The sequence below is a fragment of the Hetaerina americana genome, unplaced genomic scaffold (assembly GCF_022747635.1).
Source record: "Hetaerina americana unplaced genomic scaffold, ioHetAmer1.1.p SCAF_7, whole genome shotgun sequence".
NCBI classification, from domain to species: domain Eukaryota; kingdom Metazoa; phylum Arthropoda; class Insecta; order Odonata; family Calopterygidae; genus Hetaerina; species Hetaerina americana.
In genome coordinates this window covers 79784793-79810283 of record NW_027287316.1, presented here as the reverse complement: position 1 = coordinate 79810283, position 25491 = coordinate 79784793, and positions in this window count along the sequence as shown.

The window sequence follows — 25491 nt, the reverse complement described above, 5'->3', positions numbered from 1 at the left end:
TCAGGATGGGCAGTGTTAGGAAGGGGTGTAAGGCAGGGTTGCCCATTATCACCGTTGCTGTTCAACCTGTACGCAGAAGAAATGATCAAAGAGGCATGGGAAGAACTCGAGGTAGGAATGAAAGTGGGCGGGGAATTCGTAAAATCAGTTAGGTTTGCTGATGACCAAGCTTTAGTTTGTCAGTCAGCCAAGGGGCTGCAAGCATTGCTTAGTGAATTGGAAATTCAGTGCGACAGGTATGGGATGAGAATCAATATTAATAAAACAAAGGTTATGCGATTTTCTAGAAAGAAAAAGGCCAAGCTTAACATTAAAATAGGAGGGCAAAATCTAGAGCAGGTAGAACATTTTACGTATCTCGGTAGTGTTTTGGACCAACACGGTCAAAGTAGTAGGGACGTAAGGAGAAGAATTGCGCTAGGCAAAGAGGCTTTCACAAGGAGGAGGGAGTTGATGACAGGGACTTTGAGTAAGGATGTTAAGAAAAGACTCGTAAAAACTTTGATATGGAGCGTAGCTATGTACGGCGCGAAAACGTGGTCATTGAAGCAGGAGAATAGACGTAGATTGGAGACTTTTGAAATGTGGATGTGGAGAAGAATGGAGAAGGTGAAATGGACAGAGAAGAAAACAGATGAGGAAGTACTTGGTATGGTGGGCGAAGAGAGGGGTTTGTTGGGAGCAACCCAAGGAGGCAGGAAAAGTGGATGAAGGGGGTGTTGACCGGCAGTGGGATGTTGAAGACTGTGATAGAGGGTAGAATGTTGGGCAAAATAGGAAAGGAAAGGAACAGGATAGGGTTGTTGGACGGGATGAAGGGAGGAAGGAAGTACTCAGAGATGAAGAGGGACCTGATATAGAGTAGGATGATTGATTTTGTGTTTTGTTAGGAGTAATAAAATATTTGTTTGGTAGTTGTGTCAGTCCAAAAACCTACCTTAACCGGTAGATTACTTAAAAAAATACCATTAACACAGTAATCGACCCGAAGGTCGGTTTAGCAGGTAATGGTAGAGTTCACCCAGTACTAAGCCCTATTTGGCGTGTGAAATTCACACATCAGGGTAGGAGGCCAGTTCCTTTCCCTGTGCCGGTTATGGTTTCCCAGGAAGATCTGGTACCCAAAAAATCACTTTAGCTTGGGTGGAGCTGCAGGTGTCCAGAGTGCTTTGCCCGGGAATCGAACCCGTGCCCCTCCCGTCAGCAGTCCAACGCTCTACCTCCTGAACTAACGTGCCCACATGTATATGTAAATATATATATATATATATATATATATATATATTTATATATACATGTTATGTAATATATATATATATATATTAGCATATATATATATATATATATATTTATATATACATGTTATGTAATATATATATATATATATATATTAGCATATATATATATATATATATTTATATATACATGTTATGTAATATATATATATATATATTAGCATATATATATATATATATATATATATATATATATATATATATATATATATATATATATGCTAATGCAAGACTCTCGCCCCCTTCCCTTATTATTCCTCCGCCCATTGGGATATAATTCGACGGGCACACACGCAACGCCAGCGCCACCGCGTCCTTGGCGGGCACGGAAGCAAAAGTCGATGGAATACACTCACACACACACAGAACACGGCCATGCGTGACACACACACCCCAAGAGTCACGAGGGGGGGAGGGGGAAAGGCAAGTGAGAAGGCACGCGAGGAACCGTGCCTTTTCATTTTAAATCCGTTATTAATTTGAATATAATCGCCCTTTTGAGGTCCTTATTTGCGTGCTCCCATTAGCAGCGCCCCCCCCCCCCCCCCCGAGTGTCTGCTCGCGAGCTTTCTCGTTCGCAGATTGGGACGACGCGTGCCAAGGACGAAGTGGGATGGGTGGGCGTGGCACACGTCACGCTGTGCCTTCCGTGCGAGGGGGGGGAGGCGTGTGGCAGGGGCTCTCGATAACGAGACTCCATATTGTCTTTTTAGACTGTCTCACTCTGCATACTACCTTGAACAAAAAGTTCCCGGAATAACCACCGTGTGGCGCTCCCATCGTTCCGATTTGAGTTCTGTTTTTTTGTTAAATTGGTACATCTGTTGTTGATATTCCCTTTAAATCTTAGTGTCATAACTTGACATTTGCAAAAGTTACGTAGCCAAGAGTACATCTATCTCTGTGTGTGTTGGCGATTTTTTACAATTGCAGAAATGGATTTAAATTTGCAACAACGAACTTGTATTAAATTTTGCGTAAAAAACGGATTTAGTGGCGCACGGACGTTGGAAATGTTGGAAAAGTGTTTCGGCAACGATTCTCTAAAAAAACGGTCGTTTACCAGTGGCACGAGCGTTTCAGAAGTGGTCGTGAGTCAATCGAAGATGATGAACGCAGTGGCAGACCATCGACATCGAAAGTCGGTGAAAAAATTGATAAAGTAAAAGAAATGTTGGTCAATAACCGCAAATTAACCATCAGAGAAATAGCGGAGGACTTGAACATTGCCTATGGATCCGCCCAAGACATTGTGGTTAATGATTTGGGTTTCCGTCGTGTAGCAGCAAAAGACCTCAATTTCATGCAAAAAAGAGACCGTGTTGACGTCGCAAAAGACATGATTTGCGAGGCTGAATCCGATCCCACATTCATCAAAAGGATCATTACTGGAGACGAGACGTGGGTTTATGAGTACGACACGCAATCCAGACATCAGGCAAGTGAATGGCGTTCACCAAATGAGCCGAGACCAAAAAAACCACGTCGTTTTCGGTCAAAAAAGAAGGCAATACTGACGGTTTTCATGGATTACAACGGTGTAGTGCATCATGAATTTTTGCCAGACAGTAAACAAAGAGTATTATTTGGGCGTTATGAGACGTTTTCGTGAAGCAATTCGCCGAAAGAGACCAGAAATGTGGGCAGAAAACTCGTGGATTTTGCACCAATATAACGCACCGTCGCACAGTGCTATCATTATTCGTAATTTTTTGACGAAAAATGCAACAAATACCGTCCAACAGCCACCGAATTCACCTGATTTGGCTCCCTGTGACTTCTTTCTGTTCAATCGAGTTTAAAAACCATTACGGGGAACGCGTTTTAGCAGCCGAGAGGAAGTAATGGAAAAATCGCAGGAAGCACTGATGGACATACCGAAAACCGACCGTAACTTTTGCAAATGTCAAGTTATGACACTAAGATTTAAAGGGAATATCAACAACAGATGTACCAATTTAAAAAAAAAACAGAACTCAAATCGGAACGATGGGAGCGCCACACGGTGGTTATTCCGGGAACTTTTTGATCAAGGTAGTATATTGGCGACTGTTTTCGTGTCATTTAAGTTTCCAAGTGGCATTCATTTGGTTGTCCAATCTTTTCGTGGCCAAGTGACGTTTTCACGCACAGCTGCGTGTAAAAGCTCAAGCAACTGAGTTAACCAGCCGTCCTTTCACCGTGGACATTTTGCAATTAAATTAAACGAACAGGAATAGGATGAGCAGTGTATTATTTTTTTCAATTTCCACTCAACATTTTTCTTCACTTTACACCAGCTTCAAATTTTTTCATACATTTTTCGAATAAGTTCTTGGACAATAAGGCGGATCCAAATAGATGACGCCTACTCTTATAGATTAAATGTCAGAATTTCTTGAATTACTCATTTTTCTGTCTAATCTTCTTAGTAATTTAACAAAATTAAAAGATTTTGCACACTTCCACAGAATTGAAAATCTTTAAAATTTACGTAAAACCTGCGAAAAAGTACAAAATCTTTTAATATGGATATCACACAATTCCACGAAGTGAAGCCTGAAACCGTAAACGTATATTCCAGGTAAGTTATTTTACCAACCTTTTTTTCTTTTAATTGGTTCATACTAATATCGTATAATGAATCATTAATTTTCATAAAAATCTCCAGGAATCAGAATTTCAACTGAATATTTACTGTAATAAACAATTGATAGCTCTAACAAATGATTTTATTTTTAATTACTGTGATAAATATTTTTGAAAAACGCTGTCCACATTATCAATCCAAAAATCTTGCCTTCGCGTCGATGGGCAATCTTTACATTCCGTGTACATAATTCTCACTTCGCAACTAGTTACTTTAATAGATGTCACAGATTACCATGGTTTTTAAATTGTAAATACACCTAAATCAGGGACTGAGGAGTATCTAGCGAGAAGAAGCCGATGATGGAATATGTTTCGGTGATGGAATCTTAAGGATTGAAGAGGCCGGGGGGATGGAACTGTAGTATGTAGTTTGGAGAGCCGGCGTGACAAATGCTGAATTCCCAAAACTTTGTCCTCATTTCGACAATCTTGCATATTATCTATTCCTCCCTCTGACTTGCAAAATTCTCCCCTCTTTAACAGCCTTCCACCTAAATATACCCTACATCCACTCTTCCTGCCTTCTTTCATTCTCTCCCAGAAACCTTTTTCGCTTTCTCAACAATGACTTGGACTTCTTCATTAGCAAGCCGTAGGGTGGGTCCTTTTTATTTAATTTTTCTATTCTTTCCCAAAAACTCCATGATATGGTCGATATAAAGACTAGCTTACGGAATAGAGCAAATAGCTAGAGTATCTGCTAATTAGTGTTTGTATCAAAAGCATTTTTGAGGTGGCTGTATTATATGGAATATGGGTTGCCTCCGGTTCGATGGTCGAAGGTGCCGCTCTCGTGGAGACGTTTTGCTCACCTGAACACCTACCTTCTTGTCTCTTTCAAGAACCGAGACAAATGTGTTGGGATGTCAGAATTTCCTATGATAGCGAATACCGTCACACTACAACGATAATTCTCCATTGCTCGAAAGGATCGACAGTATCGATAAAATCGCACTTTCAAACAATGTCTCCCTTTCTACGAAAATCGCATTTGGTGCGGCAAAAGATTGAACGGCTTATTCTTTTGGTAAGGATGCATGAAGTGGAGGCGTGGAATGATCAAAAAAAGGGCAGTGGCTATTATTTTCCTCATAAGCATCTCATTGGCCGGTCTCAATGGTAGTCTCCTTGCTTTGCAACTTAGAGGTCGCGAGTTCAATTGCCACCTAGGCGGGTTTTCCCCACTTAACGCTTGGATATTGGGGGTTTTCGTTGTTCTTGTATCGTGTTTGTAGTCCGATATCGATATTGGTTGTTTTCGGATTAATACTAAATAGATAGCCCACCAACACTCCCCTAGACTTGGTTGCCTACGAGGATCTACGCGCTTCCCTCTCACTTCCTGATTCGAAGCTGAGCGCGTGCGGTGGCTGCCGCGGCCGTGGGAGGGGATGGGAGAGAAGTAAACAATGGCCGCAGCCTCCCATTCAATATCAGAGATAGCAGGAGTTGACGTCCGTTTCAGGGATGTGTTGGAAGCGAAAGAAACAAAAATAAATCATTTATACAATTGACGCACATGGTTTGCATAAAAAGTATCGGGAAAGATTTCGGAAATTTCAATTTATTTCGGACATTGCTACAATGCCTTAAAATTCTTCAAAATACATCCCTTGAGCGTCGACACTCATTTTAGCCAGTAGCTTTTTCACAACTCGAAGGCTACCTAGTAGGCGGATTCCGGAAGGCCCTTAAGGGAACGCGTACAAGTTTCTTAGGATCCCATGGTGGTATCTTTCAAGGGAGGATTTCACTTTTGGAAAAAAGAAATAGTCTTCTGGTGCTGGGACTTTACGAGGTAATCCCAGAAGTACCCGACCCAACAAAGAAAACACAAAAATTTTGGAAAAAGTATTTATTTTTCAGCATAGTATTCTTTCTGCTCAATACACTTTTCACAGCGATATTCAATAATTTCGATACCCTTTCTTTATAATAAGAACTCTCTTGCCCCTCAAAATAGGCATTAACTGCCCACATTACTTCTTCACGGCTGAAAAATGTTTTTGCCACCGAGCCATTTTTTCAGGTTTGCGAACAGAAAATAATCCGAGGGGGCTTATTATAGGAAATAGAGTGGATGAGGTACCAATTCAAACTTCAATACATGAACTTTGACCATTTCAATGACGGATTTGTGAGCATTGCCTTGATGAAACAACTTTTTCTTCCTAGCTTAATGAGGCCGCTTTTGCTTGATTATTTTGCTCAAACGTTGCAATAAGTTCGCATAATACTTTCCGTTGATAGTTTTTCCTTTTTCTAGATAGTCAATGAAAATCATCCCACGTGCATCCCAAAAAACCGACGCCATGGCCTTGCTTGCAGATGAAACGGTCTTTGCCCTCTTTGGAGCCGGTTGTCCCTTTTGAATTGATTGTTCTTTTGTCTTGGGTGTGGAGTAATGGACCCAAGTTTCATCCATGGTTATAAAACGGCGCAAACATTCTTTTACTTTGTTACTGTGAAACTTTTCAAAACACTCAATGGAAACATCTTCACGACACTGGTTTTGCTCGGGTGTGAGCAAACGCGGGATCCATCTTGCACACAGATTTCTTATATCCATATTTTCACTTAATATGCCATATTCCGCATTCTTTGAAATACCTATTATGTCTGCTAGCTCGCGCACTTACAGTCGACGATCATCCAGCATCACTTTGTGGATTTTCTTCTCCATTTCTGGAGTCGTCACCTCATTTGGTCGTCTTGTCATCTTATCAATACCAATACTATCTGTGATCATGTGCACACTTAACCGACGATCTGAATTCAGGACTTCACTCACACATCAGGAATAAATTGCAACCGATATTTTTACATAAACCTTATATTTACTCATAGGGATGATTAATCCTCAGCAAGTTGCTCCAGTGACACTTGGATGCAATTGTCCGGCAGCGTTTTTTAAATTTGGTCTCCTTTAACATTTACTCTGAATTGTTTTCATTTTTAGAACTTTTAAGCACAAATTTTCAATTTGTTTACATAAATTGTGTCGTTATGTGGAATAAGTTGAATTTGTAGATGCCATAATTAGCTGAACAATAATTGCAGTATTTGTGAGAGAATGCTCATGCTAATATAGTTAACACATAATTCAGATAAGCCAAATAGGCGTTGTCAACTAACTAATTCAATTTCAACTTTCGTTAGAACTGTACGATGTGATACATTAGTCAAAGCTTTCCAATTGCTTCTTTGTCGTGCCAAGAGTGTCGCGTCTGATTATGAGAAATCCCGTCGAGTGTGTGGATGGGCGCCAGGGCCGCTCCACTCCCGGGTATTCGCTCGGAGGTGAGTCTACCGGCCGGCCACTGCACAATTCGCTTCTCTTTCACTCGACACGCCAAAAGTCTCGGTAGTATGGGAACGGGTGATTTGCAGGCCATTAGGCGGTACCACAACAAGAAATGATAAAGAGACGTTACTGTCACGGTAGCTCCAATAGCAGTGTCCCAACCATGAAGCAGAAGAGGAGCGCCGAAAGACCCGCCAGAATCCGACCGACTCAATATCAGAATCAACAACCACCGAGCCTCATGCAAAAACTCTTCCTTAATTGATATGCTCCCTATCCCCAAACACGCCTCCGAACACAACACTCCCTTTGATAAATGCTATAGTGTATCCATCATAGCATCCCTCTTACCCTCTGATCCTCCACTGAAACTGAAAACATTAGAGCAATCCTTCATCTGGCTCTTGGAGTCCTGGAATTGGCCAGGAATCAATATTAGGCATTCAATACCCTGCACCAATTATATTTTCATCCCCCTTCCACCCCCATCACCTTCTACATTTTCCCCACCCTCCTAACGCTGCCCCTCCAAACCCGCCCCTTCGGAATTCTCTCCCCAACTTCCCCTTCCATCCATCGCTCCAGCCCTCGTATTCCCTTCAGTTCTGGCCCTCTCTTCCTTGATAAAGGTGGTCACGACCACCGAAAATTCGAAAAATAGTGAGTCTCTTTTTTGTGTGTTTCTGTGTTTTTATCTGTGTCCACTAGTGCTAAGTGTTATACATTATTATTCACGTCCGTGAGGCTTCCAAAAAGTGTTATATATATATATATATATATATATATATATATATATATATATATATATATATATATATATGTGTGTGTGTGGGTCGCGGTAGTCCAGTGGGTAGAGCGTTGGACTGCTGACCGGAAGGTCCCGGGTTCAATTCCCGGGCAAGGCACTTTGGGCACCTGCAGCTCCACCCAAGCTAAAGTGATTTTTCGGGTACCAGGTCTTCCTGGGAAACCATAACCGGCCCCCCTATCCTGATGTGTGAATTTTCACACGCGGTATAGGGCTTAGTACTATAGCTATATATATATATATATATATATATATATATATATATATATATATATATATATACGATATAATCATTAAGGTAAGCAAAGCGTCACTGTCGGAAATTCTATGAGTGAAAATTGTAACCACCTGATCTCCTGTGGGTGCTAATTGAATCTCCCTTATCCTTAGGCTTGTGACAGTTGATCCGTGCGATATATTTCAATTAATCGCTCGGGGTGTCCTTGATGAAATCCGGAAGGCTAATTGGGTAGACAAATGCTCGTTCCCTCGCGCGTGACGAAGAAGACACGGTGGTCACTTCCGTTAAGGTGAGAACGAGGGGGTATCCTGCCGGGACACGACAACCGTAACAGTGCATTCGGCTCTCATGGAGGGTCGTGTTTGCAGCTGGCGCATCGGTGCGTGGGCCTTCCAGGGACACGGCGGAGAGAGAGCGTAGTGGGATTTTAGATAGACCCGGGATGTTTGATCAGAAGTCAATTCCAAATAGAGAAGTAGGATGATAAGATATTGACCGAAGGCATCTACATCTACACAATACCCCACCTGCCGCCGCAGGGACGTATGGCGGGGGGTGGTAGGTCACCTGCCATTTTACATATATTCCCTCTATTTGCTCATGCACCTGACATCCCGCGATCCACGCAAAATCCGCGCGGGAAGGGAGCGACCAAACACCATTCAAGCAACATGCCTACACATATTACCAGTATTATATGTCTAGCAGCTATTCCTGTAACTATGCGAAGAGGACAAGAAAAGACATTAAAGAATTCAGGCACTCATGCAATTCAGACACTTATTACCGGTTAGTATTCTACGCATTCCGGACGGAGAGTTCACAAATGCAATAGACTTTATATATATTCATTCACCCACACCTGGCACAAGGGCGCGCGGCAGGGGGCGTTAGGACGTCAGACTTTGGTAGTGTTTTGTGGGAATTTAATCTTGTATACCCCTATTTTCGACAGTGCGCACCTATTACTGTCTTAGATGATCCCCCTTTTAATGTTCTCTTTAATAGTACGCGGAAAAAACGAATGCTTGAATCTATCAGTTCATCAGTCTAACTCTCTAATTTTGTCGCAGTTGTCGACCCTTCCAAAGTAATTAGGGGGCATAATTAAAGCTCCAATGTCGGATGCAAAATCACACGCTTCATATGCTTGCAGTAAGTTTAATCTATCCCTGAGTATTCGCATATCTAAAGGGTCCCACTCCAAATTCTGCAGTAAGTGTCTGACGCTTTGCGTCCTTCCGGACGAATGTTTCACGAACCTAGCGGCCTTTCTCTGTACCCCATTCAATTCTATTATCAAAGTTTTTTGAAATGGATCCCATACGCTCGCCGCGTACTCTATGTGAGAACTAACGAAAGAAAAATAGCACGTTTCTTTCACTTTTTCGTGGCTACACCTTCCGATCATACAGGGTTCGTCCGGAAAATAAGTGTACTGACTCCTGGGCTGGGCGCGCCGCTCCAGGCGCGCCCAGCACCGCTCTGACGGGCTGCGATTGGAGGGGGGTATGTTGGCAAGCGACGCTGAAAAAGGCAGTCGGCTCTGAGCTGTGGTGTAGTGAGGAGCTCTGTTAACGCGAACCTCCACGCTCGACCCACGTCACGGAACGCGATGCCGAAGTTTTTGGAGCAGCGTCATTCCATCAAATTTGCGGTAAAGCTTGGGAAATCGTCTACCGAAACTGTCGGTATAATTAACCAGGCTTACGGGGAGTCAGCCATGTCCAGAAACATGATCTTTCGGTGGCACAAGATGTTCGTGGAGGGCAGAGAAGAGGTCGACGACGAGTCTTCGAGAGGTTCCCGATGATGCCTTCGCGGGAGCGTTCCAGGAATGGGAACGCCGCTGGAACAAGTGTATCGACTCACAAGGGTCCTATTTTGAGGAATATTAGCTTAAGATATGTAAAAGTGTAATAATTTTTTTTTCTGAGCTCAGTACACTTATTTTCCGGACGAACCCTGTACGATACAGACTCGTACACTCTCGCCCTCTCAGCTTCGGGTGGTTTCCAATCTTTATCTTTTGGCCTCCTTCCCGCTAAGAATTAAAGTTTCTTCTCGGAGCAGGAGGAAAGTCGACGTCACCTGCCATGAGGTGCCCTCGTGGGGCCTCTCGTTTTAGGGTTCCAAAAATTTTGAAATTGCAATCAATATTGAGGAATTATTTTCGTATAGGCCAGAGTTGCATTGCGGTTGGTCACCTCAATGCTGGAACAAGCCACGCACCAAGTTCGGGAGGGGGAGGCTAGAAAGCATTGCATTCAATCTCTGGTCAACATAATTGATCTCATGATATCCTTCCGGGTTTCAAATAAGCAATCACATAGGTAATGAGAGTATGATTTAATTGGGAATAATGTATTATTAAACGATAATTTTGTCAGCTCTGTCTTCCCATTTTTTATGATATCCAACAATGTTGACTGAAATACTGAAATGAAATAGCGCTAAAATTCTCGAAGGAAGTAAATTAACGGTAGAATCTAATTCCCCGCTGTCCAGCCCGGTTTTTTGGTTCCATAGCAGCATTCGACTTTGCGGCCAAGGATTGCATTTCCGGAGGAATTATGCAATCATAGGAACGCGGGATTGTGATTCGCTCAGTCCCGGATTCCCAGGATTTAAGAAAATTATAATGTCGAAAGGAAAAAAAAGTATAGAAAGTATAAAAAAAAGTAAAAGGAAAAGTATAAAAATAAGTACAGAAAAATTTGTAAAAAAACTACGTGGCTAGGCTGAAAACTTATGCTCACATTCTTGTAGACCACAAACAAAATGACCTTGAGAAGCACTTCTCTTGGCATGCGGAAGTAACATTTCACCTTAACACGCATGTGCATGTTTGAGGTCGTTACATTAATCCAGTGTATTTCGAGAAGCGGAAGTATGGAGACGTGTTCTAGTGCTATGTCAACGCTAGTTAAACAGCGCGTGCTGTTATGGAATTTGTAACTGTTGAAAAAGTAACTCCTACCGAGATTCATCGTCGTTTAAAAGCTGTTTATGGTGACGATGCTGTTAATAGGTCCACTGTAAATCGGCATCCAACTTTTCCTCAGGCGAATAAGTTCAAATGCAACCATCCGCAAAAAAAACTTCTTTTGACTGTGTTTTGGAATGATCTCCGAGTTTATGTGGCGGATTTTCTGGAGCAAGGGGCAACGGTAAATTCTTCTCAGTATACAAAGACTTTGCAGCACCTCAAACTTCAAGTTTGTCGTGTTAAAGGCAGCCTGGCGCCAATTATCTTGCAACAGGACAACGCTCCCCAGACAACTCGCGCGCAACTGGAGAGGCTCTGCGAAACCTGAAAATCGACCCGATTCCACACCCTCTTTATTCCCTCCATCTTGCACCTTGCGATGTTTACTGTTTCTCTCAACTCAAGGGACACCTCAAGGGTGATCATTACACCTCGGAAATGAAGTGAAGGCAGCTGTCAAGTCCTGGATTCGAGAAAAGTTGGAAGAGTTTTTCAGTGACGGAGTGAAAAAACTTGTTACACGTTGGGAGAAATGTATTGTTAGCCTTAACGGTGACTATGTTGAAATAAAATAAATATATGATTTTGAAACTTAAGAATGGTGCTTTAATGTACTTTTTGCTCGATCTTACTATTTGTTTTTGTCTGTGGTCTACAGACATGTGTGCATTACTTTTCAGCCTACGCACGTATTTTATAACTTACAAAGGTATGAAAACCCAGGCGTCCTTTTGCATACACTCCGCTCTTCTTTTTGGGACGATTAAAGGAACAAGATGTTTCCAAAATCCCTCAATGGCAGCCTCGGTGCCACTCGTGTACGAGGTTAAACACACATTTTAACGCTAATCGTTTTTGGCTTCAGCAAATATTTTAGGCAAACAAGAACCCGCCGCGGGAAACCCCAGAAGAGTCATCCGCCGTAGGGCACGACACCGATAAAAACGACGAAGGTAAAATTCATTCATCTTAATGGGAACTATCGAAGATACAGTGCATGTGCCGAAATTACTGGCGCCAACTTTGAGCAAGAAACTGAAATGCCAATCCCGTTATCCTGGGACTTTTATCTGCCCAGTCCCGGTTTCGGGATTCCAGGATTCCGAGGGAGCCAACCCTATTTACGACTAGTGGTAGATTTATCAACCTATCTCTCTCAATCTACAAGACCCAAAAGTAATCTATGATGGATTCCCACAAGATAATACTTTGGAATAAAGCTTAGTCCTAATCCATATTTTAGTTTTAATGGTTTAAATTCTGCCTGTAATCAAATCCTCTTTTTTTACGGAGAAATGCATCCATTAGTGTTGCTGGTGAATGGTGAGTCTTAGAGGAGCAGACAGAAATAAACACAAATCAAAATCTCGGCATTATTGGCCATCACCTTGATTTCATCGAATGAAGAGTCGAAATGGAATATCGCACGGCCGTGATCGATCACTCGCCCGAGCACCATGTGTGTGTGTGTGCGTAAGAGGGGAGTCGTGCGTGCGTGGTGAGTAGCGGGCATTGTTAACATCCCGCCCCTGGTTGTACAGGGGGGGGGGGAGAGGGGATGAGGGGACGGAAACTCGTTCACCTTCGCAAACTTGACTCTCTCCCTCTCTCCCCCCCCCCCTACGTGTGGTCCACGTCCCCCGGCACGCACGGCCCCCCCTCTCTGTCCCCGGATGGGCCCTTCCCGCCGGGGGGCATGCGCCCCACCGCGCCCTCCGCTGGGCTCGGGGCGTGTGGCCCACGCGCGCTCTAAGCGGCAACACCCTCCGCCGCGTCGAATATAAACAGGATGGAGATGCGAACACGGATCGGGAAAATGAATGGCTTTTAAAATGAACGCGAAATAATGCCTTCATCACCGTCTTCATCGTAGCTTCTGTTTCAGTCTCAGAATTGCTTGACCGCCCACCGCCATCCCCTTCCCTCTCTCCAGCGCCACCGACTGCGGTGCATCAACCCCTTTTCATGATGACGACACCCCAACCCCTCCCCCACGTATCATTCACAGTGGGTCGCCCCAACAATAGGCACAAATATTTATCAACCCGAAGGTGGGATAGGATATGGCGTGTGAACATTTGCACGTCATATAACAGTGCATTGATATTTTTGGCATTTCCCTGTGCCATATTTGGTTTCCCAGGACCACCAGACGTAACTTTGTCTCCAACTGAGCAATGGAGCAGGAACAGGAAGGTTGTATTTCCTGGATGAATGGGAACGGGAATGGGAAACATTAGAAAAAAGGGATAATAACCAGACAACTCGAACCTAGCGTGAAGGAGAGAATGAAGATCAACTTTAAAACTTACAAAGAAATTGCACAAATTTTAACAGGACTCGGGGAGTTTAGATCATACCTCAAGAAAATAGGGAAAAAAAGGAGGGGACGTGTGAATGCATGATTGGAGGAGGAGGACACGGCAATACACAGACAGAGGCCTTTATTTAGTCCCAATTTATGCCGAGGAAAGACCCGAACTGGAAGCTATCCTTGGATATTTGCATAACGTCCAACAAATTGGGAAATATCATCTGCACGAGGAACCGATTAGGAAAATATTCGGTAGATTTATCAACAAAAGATAAAGTGGGACCGAGGAGAACGACGGAAAGGAAGGGCATGTAACTCATATTTGTAAAAAAATGAACGAAATTGTCTAGGGGTTTTAAAAATGAGGTACCCTTAAAAAATTGAAACAATAAAGTACCATATTCTAATTGAACGAGCCAAATTATTATTATTGTTATTATTCAGGACCACCAGTTGCCCGAAGAGTCACGAAGCTGACGTGACACGGAGGGCTCGCCGAGTTTTCATCTTGCATATGAAGAGCCTCGGGCTTCCGGTCAGCAGTTTGAGCGCCCTGACAACTAAAACACCATGCACTTTAACCATGGAAGCGAATAAGCATTAAAAATTAATTAGATATTTTAAAAAAATTCCGTGATTTTCAATAAAACTTTTTATGACAGCATATACGATACAAAAGTTAAAACTTCTCGGAGGGAGCGAAGGGACTGAAAGAGACAAAGAAAGCATTAGGGACGAGCCCTTACAGTGCAAATGGGAGGGGGCGGTTTGAAGGACCAGCAAGGGCCGAAGGGGAGTGGAAGGGGCGGAGAGCTTGTTTATTTAATGGTGTCTCGGCCGGCGGGTAGCCAGAGGTGTTGCCTCTCAAAAGAGAATGCAGGTGTCCCCGATTAATAAATCTGAGCGCAGGACTTGCGTAAGTCTTTAAAATTTAACTGCAATTCTGGTTTTATTTTGAATCTCCCTTTAAAACGGATTATACATTCGGTTAAATAGAGATATCATAGTTACTGTTGAGAGTGGTAGAATTTTTCAAACTATGAGGGTAGGCTGAAAAGTAATGCCACATACTGGTAGAGCGCGAACGAAAATAAACAGCAACAAGTACATTTTAGGACAATTTTTATTTTTAGCCACATATCAACAGAATCGTCACCATAAAGAGCCTTTAGACGACGATGAATCTCAGTAGGAGTCACTTTTTAAGCAGTTAAAAATTCAACAACAGCACGCTGTTTAACTCGCGTTGACATTGCACTAGAACATGTCTCCAGACTTCCGCTCCTCGAAATATAGTACTCTGGATGAATGTAACGGCCTGACTGCGGCAGATATTTTTCAGTGATATCTCGATCCCTACTTGAAGCGCTAAGTGGAGGGCGCTTATGAGTGAGTACGACGTCTGTCGGATGGGACGTTAAGCTGCAGACACCTTGGCGCCTTTCGTTAAGAGTAAGCTAATGCCGACGCCGGGTTTCTCTCAATCCTTCCACCTTTCCATCCATCCCTAATGGCGCAGATAACCTCAGCCGTCGGTCGCCTCCCCTAAAACTGCTAACTACTAATGGATAAGAGGGCCGAAGTAAGAAGAAGATGATAATGGCCGCAATGATAAATAATATTCCCGCAGAATTACTAAAGAATTGAAGATGAAATTGGAAGAAAAGAACCGCTTGAACTTATGCGTCGTACTCCATTGGAAAGGAATCTGGCCAGGAGATTTCCACCTCAGGCCAACTTGGCCTAGATGTCGAAAAAGTGCGAATCTGTTGCTATTGAAGACAACCGGATAACTATGATTTCACCAGCAGAAAAAGGTTGTTCTGAGAATCATCAGTATTATATTTGCAGATATTGAGAAGAACTACGTACCTTAAGAGAGTAAAGAGGGACTAGTTTGGGTCTTGAAAGAGGGGGACGCGTAATTCTGGTACAGTGATGAGAACATTATGAGAAAGTAACATCGAGCATAATCCGGATGCCTTTGTAAGCTTGAGGATTTTGAGAGGACGTTCTAGCGTGTGGAGTGGAGAAAGTAAATAAATGTATTGCGAAAATGGATGTAGACTGGAGGGTTAAGTAACTTATCCAAAATTTTCTCATGGATCAGACGGCACAGGATAGGGTAGCAGTGGATAATCGGGATTGGCAGTGATAGTCAGGGTAGCTAGAACGGGTTTTCCTTTACCGGTGGAACTTTTCAGCTTAAAACTTCTGAAGAAGTATCAAGGAAAAGATTGGGAAGGAAAGGATCTGGGAATAAAAGTGTGCGGTTAAATGATTAAGTTATTTTTGTTTACAGATGGTCAAGCAATAGTGAACCAGGTGACACTTTCAACCAGTGGACCATCAAGGTCATTATTGAATGCTTTAAAGGATCAATTTGAGGTTAAACATTAAATTAGCAGGGAATAAGGCTGGGGAAGCTAGAGCATGGCCTTGTGTTTGGGCAGTGTTTCAGAGAAAAATGGACATTGTCATGGGAGTATCATGATAAAACATTGCATAAGCAAAATAATCAATAACAAGAGAACGGGAATTGATGAGAGATATTTATTTATTTAGCAATAGTCCGAAAGCAGAACTCTGTGGCCTTGACATCTGACCATTAACCGTGACAACAATGGAGACGATTACGAACACCCAACTGATTAAAGTTGAGAATTATACTGAGTGAAGTATAGTGAGTAAAGATGTGAAGAAATGGTAGGTAAATACATGAATGAATAGCGGAGCGCTCAATGGATGTGAAACCTTGAGACAAGAGTATGACCACAGATTGTGATGTCTTTTGGAATGTGGAATGGGCGAGAAATGAAAATAATTTGGGCATGGAGGGAAATAAGCGTTGAAGCTTCGAATGAGGTGACCTTGGTAGAGGAAATTACTGAAGGGAATGAAATAAAAGGGCATTGCTGATGGAAGAGTTATTGTGAGTCAATGAATGGTACAGGGTTCGTCCGGAAAATAAGCGTACTGAGCTCAGAAAAAAAAATTTATTACACTTTTACATATCTTAAGCTAATATTCCTCAAAATAGGACCCTTGTGAGTCGATACACTTGTTCCAGCGGCGTTCCCATTCCTGGAACGCTCCCGCGAAGGCATCATCGGGAACCTCTCGAAGACTCGTCGTCGACCTCTTCTCTGCCCTCCACGAACATCTTGTGCCACCGAAAGATCATGTTTCTGGACATGGCTGACTCCCCGTAAGCCTGGTTAATCATACCGACAGTTTCGGTAGACGATTTCCCAAGCTTTACCGCAAATTTGATGGAATAACGCTGCTCCAAAAACTTCGGCATCGCGTTCCGTGACGTGGGTCGAGCGTGGAGGTTCGCGTTAACAGAGCTCCTCACTACACCACAGCTCAGAGCCGACTGCCTTTTTCAGCGTCGCTTGCCAACATACCCCCCTCCAATCGCAGCCCGTCAGAGCGGTGCTGGGCGCGCCTAGCCCAGGAGTCAGTACACTTATTTTCCGGACGAACCCTGTATGTTGAAGGGGCAGTTGAAGGGGCGGGATGATTTCTGGTAAGCGTGGAAGAGAAGGAAGAGAGCGGGCTCTTCAGACATGCTACGGTGACGAAGATCGGGAGAATGAAATAATGTATGCATACGTATAAGGAAGTCCTCATGATACCTTTGAATTAACAATCGCTATGGACCGTTCAAAGCCTACATTAATTGGATGAAAATGAATCATGGATGAAAAAAGTTCCAAAAACATTAGCATCGAAGCTTCACGTAGAGAATCATTGAGCCATTTACGTTCTTCGGTCTGGATCATCGGAGAAAAGAGAAGAGGGGATAAGAGACCCCTTGAAATGCGGCACAGGGGTGTGTCAGATTAGAATGACTAGTATATAATTGAAAGGATGGCGAATGTGAAATATGAAGAGGAATTTAAGACTGAGTGATGGAAGAAGGTTATGGAACGCCATAAAACAAAGAAGAGGAAATATTGAATGACCATATTTTCGGACAAATTGAGTTTACCGCCACTCAATGGGAGAAACCATGGAAGAAGAAGGGACGAGAAGGAGGGAGAGGCCAAGGCAGAAAAACTTCGAGGAACTTATGATGAAGATGTTTCAATCATAATCCACCTTCGAACGAAGGGAATAGCAAATAACAAATAGGAAGAGAGCAGGAGCGAAGCCATTGGTGCCAAAGAATGATAAGATGGACGTTTAGAAGAAAATGCTCTTTAATTTTTATTGCTTCCTTGCAATTCTTCTCCGGGACTAAAAGTAATTGGAGGGGATTCTCACTGAATATATTACTTGCTATTTTTACATACAAAAAAACTCAGCAAAAGATATAACATTCTTGTTATGGTTATGCTTTGGTGAATAAAATTGCAGTGCCAAGGATAATTTAGGAGAATATGAACAATACATCCGGGAAAATTGGTGTTTCCTAAGCGAGTCTCTCTGCCAGGGTTCACTCTCTGTATGATATGTAGTTTTGATTTAGCCTCTAAGATAGTTGGAGCAAGAGACGGGGACGTGAGGATCTTCAAAACAGTCGTCACTCGAAGGCGTTTATCCAATCACATCGCTGCGTGCATTAGCGGCGCCACATCTCCCCCAAATGGCGATGACGTCTGCTTTTCGCTTCACTCGCGTCGCTCTGCGCTGGACCATCGAGTTAGTCCACCCCCTCCCCCGGTCACCATGCCTCTCTTTCTTCGTGCCCCTGAGGAGAACCGGGGGGCTGGAATTCGGGGGCGGGGGCGTGGGGGCAGCGGAGGAATAATTTAAACCGGGGGGAGGGTTAGGTTTTTGCGTGGGAGGCGTCGGGAGGAGTGGGGGTCGTGGGGTTTATTTGGAGAGGGGTGCGGGTTAATGTGGGGAGGTGGAAAGGGGTTGCTGCGGGGCGAGGTGAGGGGAGGAGAGGGTGGGGCGGGGGTGGAGGGTTGGGTGTGGCGGAGGGTTGTGGGGCGGGGGAGGAGGGTTGGCCTGGGAGCCGATTCCTTGATTGATTTATGCTATTGTTGGCCGAGGAGGGCCGAAGTTTTGGGAGTTAAATTCCGTTTTGAGAGGTTGGGCGGGGTAGGAAGTTGCGGAAGGGAGGGGGGGGAGGATTTGCATGCATGATACAGCGGGTCCGATTTCTGGTTTGGGGGGTCCTCTCCCACTCTGAGGAAAGATAGAGAGAGGGAGAGTGCATTTTAGAGCGAGCATCGTCTCCCCATCGGAGTGGGGGGAAAGCACGGAGATCCCCTCTCCCTCTCTGCTCTCACCCCATCTCCCTTCCACCCTCTCCTCGCTGCTCCCTCCTCTTATTAAATCGTCTTCCTTCAACAACCATCCTCGCCACTCGGCCATATATTTTTTATCCACCGGAACTTTTAATTGCGTTTCGCGTTTTTGGATTTTTTCTCCGCTTGGCAATCCTCTCCCCCTCTGACCCACCCCTAATTCTCTCCCCACGTTCCCTCCCCCCGCCTTGCGCCCCCAGGGGTGCTGCGGACACCTACTCCGTGGCGTCGTCACCGTCCCGGGCACCTTTTACGTCTGGACAAATAAACATATGTACATTTTACATCTTGCTGACCGGTGTGAGAGCGTATGGCAGGGAGTGTTAGGACACAGCAATTGCGCGAGCATAGTCTAGGATGGAAGATTATGTGTTCATTTGTTTCTGGCTCAACTTTGTGGAAGTTCATGTTCCTTAAATGAAGAACACAATGCATATTTCCACTGTTCTTTATTTTCGTACTACTAGTTTCAACACTTGATGGCGTCATCATTACCTGGTGATGACGCTTAAGCGTTGAAACTAGTAGTACGAAAATAAAGAACTGTGGAAATATGCATTGTGTTCTTCATTTAATGGAAGGTTATCTAAATGTGAATAGAAAACTGGATTTCTTCAGTGATTATTTTGAAAACTCTCTCAAGCGTTTTTATAAATGAAGCTGGTTATTTTCTGTAGTGTGCCCGCAATGAGTATGCCCTAAATATTTTTAATTTTCACTTAAAGTATTTAATTAATAAATTTGCAATTATTGCTATATTAATAGAAATCACCTCTCCCTCATTCAACCTTTGGCTGGGCAGGGGAATGCGTGAACAGGCTTGTGACATTTGGTGCTGCACCACTCTTCATGGTGCCGCTCTGACTCTCGCTGTTCGCGCCCAATGTAATGTGCTACACATTTCGCTAGTTGATTGAAGTACTTGAACCGTATCTCACGTGCCAGGAACAATTTATTTAGGATTTTTGAGGTAATAATCAAATTACGGAGACATTCGAAGTCGTAGAAGGAAACATATTAGCAACATTAGTGGCATGGTGCAAAATTTACTCCCTGAAATACGAGGTGTGTCCGACCTGCGTTTTTAATTGTTTTTTTTTATTGTGAGGGTGTTGCGCACTGAAATTTAGCTTCAATAGATCAGATGATAAACAAAGAATATTATGTTGAAGTTCTATATGAAGATTATGATGTGATGCCGTGAGAAGAAAATGACCGCGTCTTAGGTCAAGCGGTAACTGGCTCCTTCACCACGATAACGCACCAGCGCATTCATCGAACCCGAATTCATATATATATTTATATAAGACAACCCCTGCGACTTTTGGATGTTCCTAAATTGAAAAAGGCGCTCAAAGGAAAGCGGTTCGACGATTCAGGGTAAACGCGAGCTGAAGGCCATTCCAAAATCTGCGTTCGAGGACTGCTTTAAGATGAGGAAGCACCGCTGGGAGCGTGTGGTTCTATCAAATGGGCAAAACTAACTCGAAGGATGCCACGGCCGGGATGACGAAGATAAGCACCAATGCAGAGATATGAACGCAGGTCGGATAGTTTTCGGACACACGTCTTACTGTAGAAGAAAACGTATGATAATTATCGGTAACCTTGGCAATAACCTACAAACCAATAAATACTTCATGCTCTATCCTCATGCTCATTCAGTGTCATCTTTATTTTATCCAATTTAATTTATATCTTAAAACCTAAATTAATTTCTCTGACTTCGATTTCCTTTCCAAATTAAAAATTTGATCAATTGAAATTCGTACTATTTGGGACTTTTTTTAAGAAGTCTTCCTTCTCCTACAAAGCTCGGCATAGATTCCCAATGTCGTTTCTTCATCCAAGTCTTCCGACCACTTAATATCATCTACTTTTACTTTTCCCTTTTATCTTTATGTATCCTATTTTTGTAATTCATATATTTTTCTTAATTTCTTCGTCGTGCACCAAAATTTTCCTTTGTCATGAACACTTATAAAGTTTACATGCTTACATTTTTTGCTTGAATGCATAATACGAGGCTGGTCTGAAAAGTTTCCAACCTAACAAATATACTAGAATTTTTTTCTGAAAATTTCTGAAGTCGGAAACTTTTCAGACCACCCTTGTAATTCGTATCATAGCACCCTTATTTCTAAATTCTAATTAATAATCTAAAATCTTCAAATAAAATAACCCTTCAATTTTTCTTATTTTTTTTCAATTTTTCCTTCACAGTCAAACAATTTATTTTCTCGCTAAGACTATTTTTCCTTCAAGTATTGAAAATTTTTAACATGGATCCCTATGTTCTCTAATTAAAACAGTTTTTATTATCAACCCTACCAATTCACTTTGAAGACATTCCAATGTACATCGTGGATAAAATGTCCGTGGGACCCGCCTTTCTTCAGGAGCAAAAATGGAAAATGATCGTTCCTTCATAAATAATTGTCCATTGATAGGATAATGTTTGCAACAGGACCGCTCGTTGCAAGAGGGTGGGGTTTTTACCCGTGAAAGCAGTGAATATTTTTTTCTCTCAATAAAACTAAGCTATAATTTTCGATAAAGCCAGAACAAATTAATTCTCTCCTTTTAATTTGGGCCCTAGGACTACACTATTCGTGTTCGTGGGCGTTAAAGTCACCAAGTAAGATTCATAGCTTGGTCATCTGTCGTCCGACTGTTTCCAGGCTGTGGAGGGAAAGTGGTGCATCCTTCGGTGGGTACACTTTAAAAAGCGTGACCCTCTCAGGGAAATGAGCGGTCATCGCTACCGCTTGGAATAGGCTGTTAATGTGACCTCCCACCCCATCCCTTTCCTTCCCTTCGGACAGCAGCCACCGCACTGGGTCGTCGAGTGACCTCCCTTGCCCTATCACATTCCAATTCGCAGTGAACCTGCGGAAGTCTTTAGTAAATCGTAAAAGACAAGGCCTCAGCACCTGATAATTAACCTTTGCCGCTGATGCCTTTACCTGACAGCATAGCTTGAATTTGGAAAAAATCAAGCTTTTTTAGTGAGCTAATAAACATTTATATATATACAGGGTTCGTCCGGAAAATAAGTGTACTGACTCCTGGGCTGGGCGCGCCGCTCCAGGCGCGCCCAGCACCGCTCTGACGGATTGCGTTTGGAGGGGGGTATGTTGGCAAGCGACGCTGAAAAAGGCAGTCGGCTCTGAGCTGTGGTGTAGTGAGGAGCTCTGTTAACGCGAACCTCCACGCTTCGACCCACGTCACGGAACGCGATGCCGAAGTTTTTGGAGCAGCGTCATTCCATCAAATTTGCGGTAAAGCTTGGGAAATCGTCTACCGAAACTGTCGGTATGATTAACCAGGCTTACGGGGAGTCAGCCATGTCCAGAAACATGATCTTTCGGTGGCACAAGATGTTCGTGGAGGGCAGAGAAGAGGTCGACGACGAGTCTTCGAGAGGTTCCCGATGATGCCTTCGCGGGAGCGTTCCAGGAATGGGAACGCCGCTGGAACAAGTGTATCGACTCACAAGGGTCCTATTTTGAGGAATATTAGCTTAAGATATGTAAAAGTGTAATAAATTTTTTTTCCTGAGCTCAGTACACTTATTTTCCGGACGAACCCTGTAATACCATGGACGTTGGAAATATCAGCCAAAATATATCGGAAATGACCGAACGGGTGGTAAAATGTCCGCGACCTGCCATATTTTGTATATAATTCTAAAATAATACTTGATATTTCGGTTATTATTAATTATTTGTACTCTACCGCCTTGGGTAGTTTTTAATGGATAAAGCGTAAACAACTGGCGAAAAATTCACACATCTCCTGGCACACATGGCACAACCTGAAATCGGGTATTATAGTAAGCTCTCTTCAATTTCGTGCAACACAAAATATGGATATCATCATTTTTATTTCTTTTATAGATAATTCTACTAATTCTTGGAAATTATTAAATTAATACAATTAGATACATAATAATATACGAAAATTTTGGTAAACTTAAGGATTATAAGTAGTTATTTTCATTGATGTCCTTGCAGAACGTGCTCTATTATAAGGATTAGCTTAAATTTTCCATCGGCGATTCGGGCATAGAAGGAGACAAAATCAAAGCCCCAGATATCAATTATACTTTCCATTTTATGACCAGCCCCACAGCGTACAGTATCCGCTGTTAAATTCAATTTCAATTCTCGATTCGAGTGTAATCATAGATAAATAATTCACTCATATAGTATAGCGTGTATTGTATGGCGTGTTTATCCGCGATGGCTGTGGACTTTCTAATTTGTTTTATTTGTATTCGGTAAGGGTGGAGACGTTGTACCTTATACCTACCTGGTGAAAACCTATGCCTAGTAGGCGTGATTTGGCACTGAAGCGAATCATGGACAGTAGAGGCACCAGAGAAAAGGAGAATGGAGGCGTTTGAAGTTTGTTATTGTAGAAGAATATCAAGAACAAAAATCGTTACAATTTTTCAAACGAAATAATTTTCCAAAATAGACAAAAACTGCCTCCCTTGTATTCGGCAGAGGCACGGTCAGCCTTTCTTTACATCATCGCGTTGGACTCAAGTGTGAGTGCATTGATCCGAGTATGCTGCTGGGCAGTGTAAACGACTCCGGCCACTGCCAATTGCGGGGAATGTCAAAGTTAGCAACCATCGTGGATGCCAACGACTTCCACCAAGCCGCCAGGCTTGATTTTAATATTATTCTCCTATTAATATTTATTACAAATTCCTTCTCGTTAATGTTTTTTGTAGCTTTACCGCTTGTCAACTATATGTTCACCTCGTTTCACGTTTTCTGGCCACCTAATCAATAGGATATAGTAAGCCACCCCCGGGGGGACGTGTGCATGGGCGCGGGGGGAGGGGGTGGAGCGGGCCCCTTTGCCTCCGGGTGCCGTGTTTAGTAAATACGAATAGTGCGGACGAATAGATGCTTGGCGCGCGGCTGTTCTCGCCTGGATAGGGTGAGCAGGGATCTGGAAAGCCATCGAGATGCTCTACAATGGAAACTACTTCTCGGCAACCTGAAGGGAATTACTAAAAATTCTTAAATGTCATCCTTTTTGAAGAGTTGAAACATTTATTGGTTTAAAAGAGTCATCTTGCATCGATAATGCATTTCAAACTGTTTGCGTTTCCTGCACTTGATTCGATATGTTGATGCACGAGGTGTCCTCGAAAACTATCCGACCTGCGTTCACATCTCCGCATTGGTGCTACTCTATCATGGTCATCCGGGCCGTGGCATTATCCTTCGAAGTACTCCCATTTGCTTGAACCACATGCTCCCAGAGGTGCTTCTTCCACATCTTAAAGCAATCCTTGAACGAAGATTTTGGAATGGCCTTCAGCTCGCGCGTCGAATTACTCAATGTCGTCGAGCCGCTTTCCTTTAAGCGCCATTTTCAATTTTGGGAGCATCCAAAAAGTCGCAGGGAGCTATTTTGGGGCTGTGCGTAGGCTGGCGAAGCTGTACAATCTTGTTTCTTGCCAAAAATTGCTGCAAAAGGTCCGATGAATGCGCTGGCGCGTTGTCGTGGGGAAGGAGCCAGTCACCGCTTGATTAGAGAGTGGTTTTCTTCTCACGTTATCACGCAATCTTTTCAGAACTTCAATTTTAATATTCTTTGTTGATCGTATGACCTGTTGGAGCAAATTTGTAGTGCACAACACCCTCATCATTAAAAAATAATTTAAAAAACGCAGATCGGATACTTTTCGGACACACCTCGTATAGGTACAAGAACGTCGTTCTGCGTTTTAATAGCAAGCAATCAAGGGGTTTGCCAGTCACTCTGTTTGAAGTTTGTAGCGCACGCTTGCCACCAATATGTTGAAGAGAACGTCTGTAATCGGCGACCGCTTGGTCACTACGACGTTCAACTTTTAAAGATGAAAGATGAGCATATGATTTAATGCCTGTATGTTTATTTGAGGCAACGCAAACATAGAAATCGGATATACTAGAACAGAAAAAGGTTGAAAATGGTTCCTAGAGCCTCGTCTCCTGTACGGGGATCAAAATTAGCGCTTCAGAGTCTGAAAAAGACGACAGGTAAGCACAATGCATTGAAGATATAAACAGGGAAAATGTACGATAAATTTACCGCATATGCATACCCCAAAGAAAAAACCCTGACACTAATATCAATGCAAAAATGGAAAAGCGCAAATCCTTCTATGCCTTTTGACATTTTTCTCTGCCCTACATTTCCGCTAAGCATCGGTCGTTCGCGGGGCGGAGTGGAGGCGTGGGGTGGAGGCCGCTTCATGTTTCGGAGGCACTGGAGGGAGCATTATCCTCCTCCATTCCGACCCCATCCTCATTGGTATTCCTCGCCCCTTTCCCGAGTAGGAAAAGAACCAGGGGTCAAAAGGTAAGTTGAAGGAGAGAAAAAAGTTGGAGCACATAGAGGGAAGAGAGTGGAAGGAGAGGGGGGGTTTACGGCTTAATCTCTTCAACCCCTGCCCGACTCTCCGGGAGGGGGCGGCAGCTTTTTTGGCCGTGGGGGAGGGGGGAGTTCGTGCGTTTTGGGCGTGCTGACCCCTTCCCCCCGCGCATTCCACTCTGCTGCCTTTGCATGCCGACCTCGTCCTTTTTTCGCTGACCCCCCCCCCCGCGATTCTCCGCTCCCCTCTTCCTCCGCCTTCCT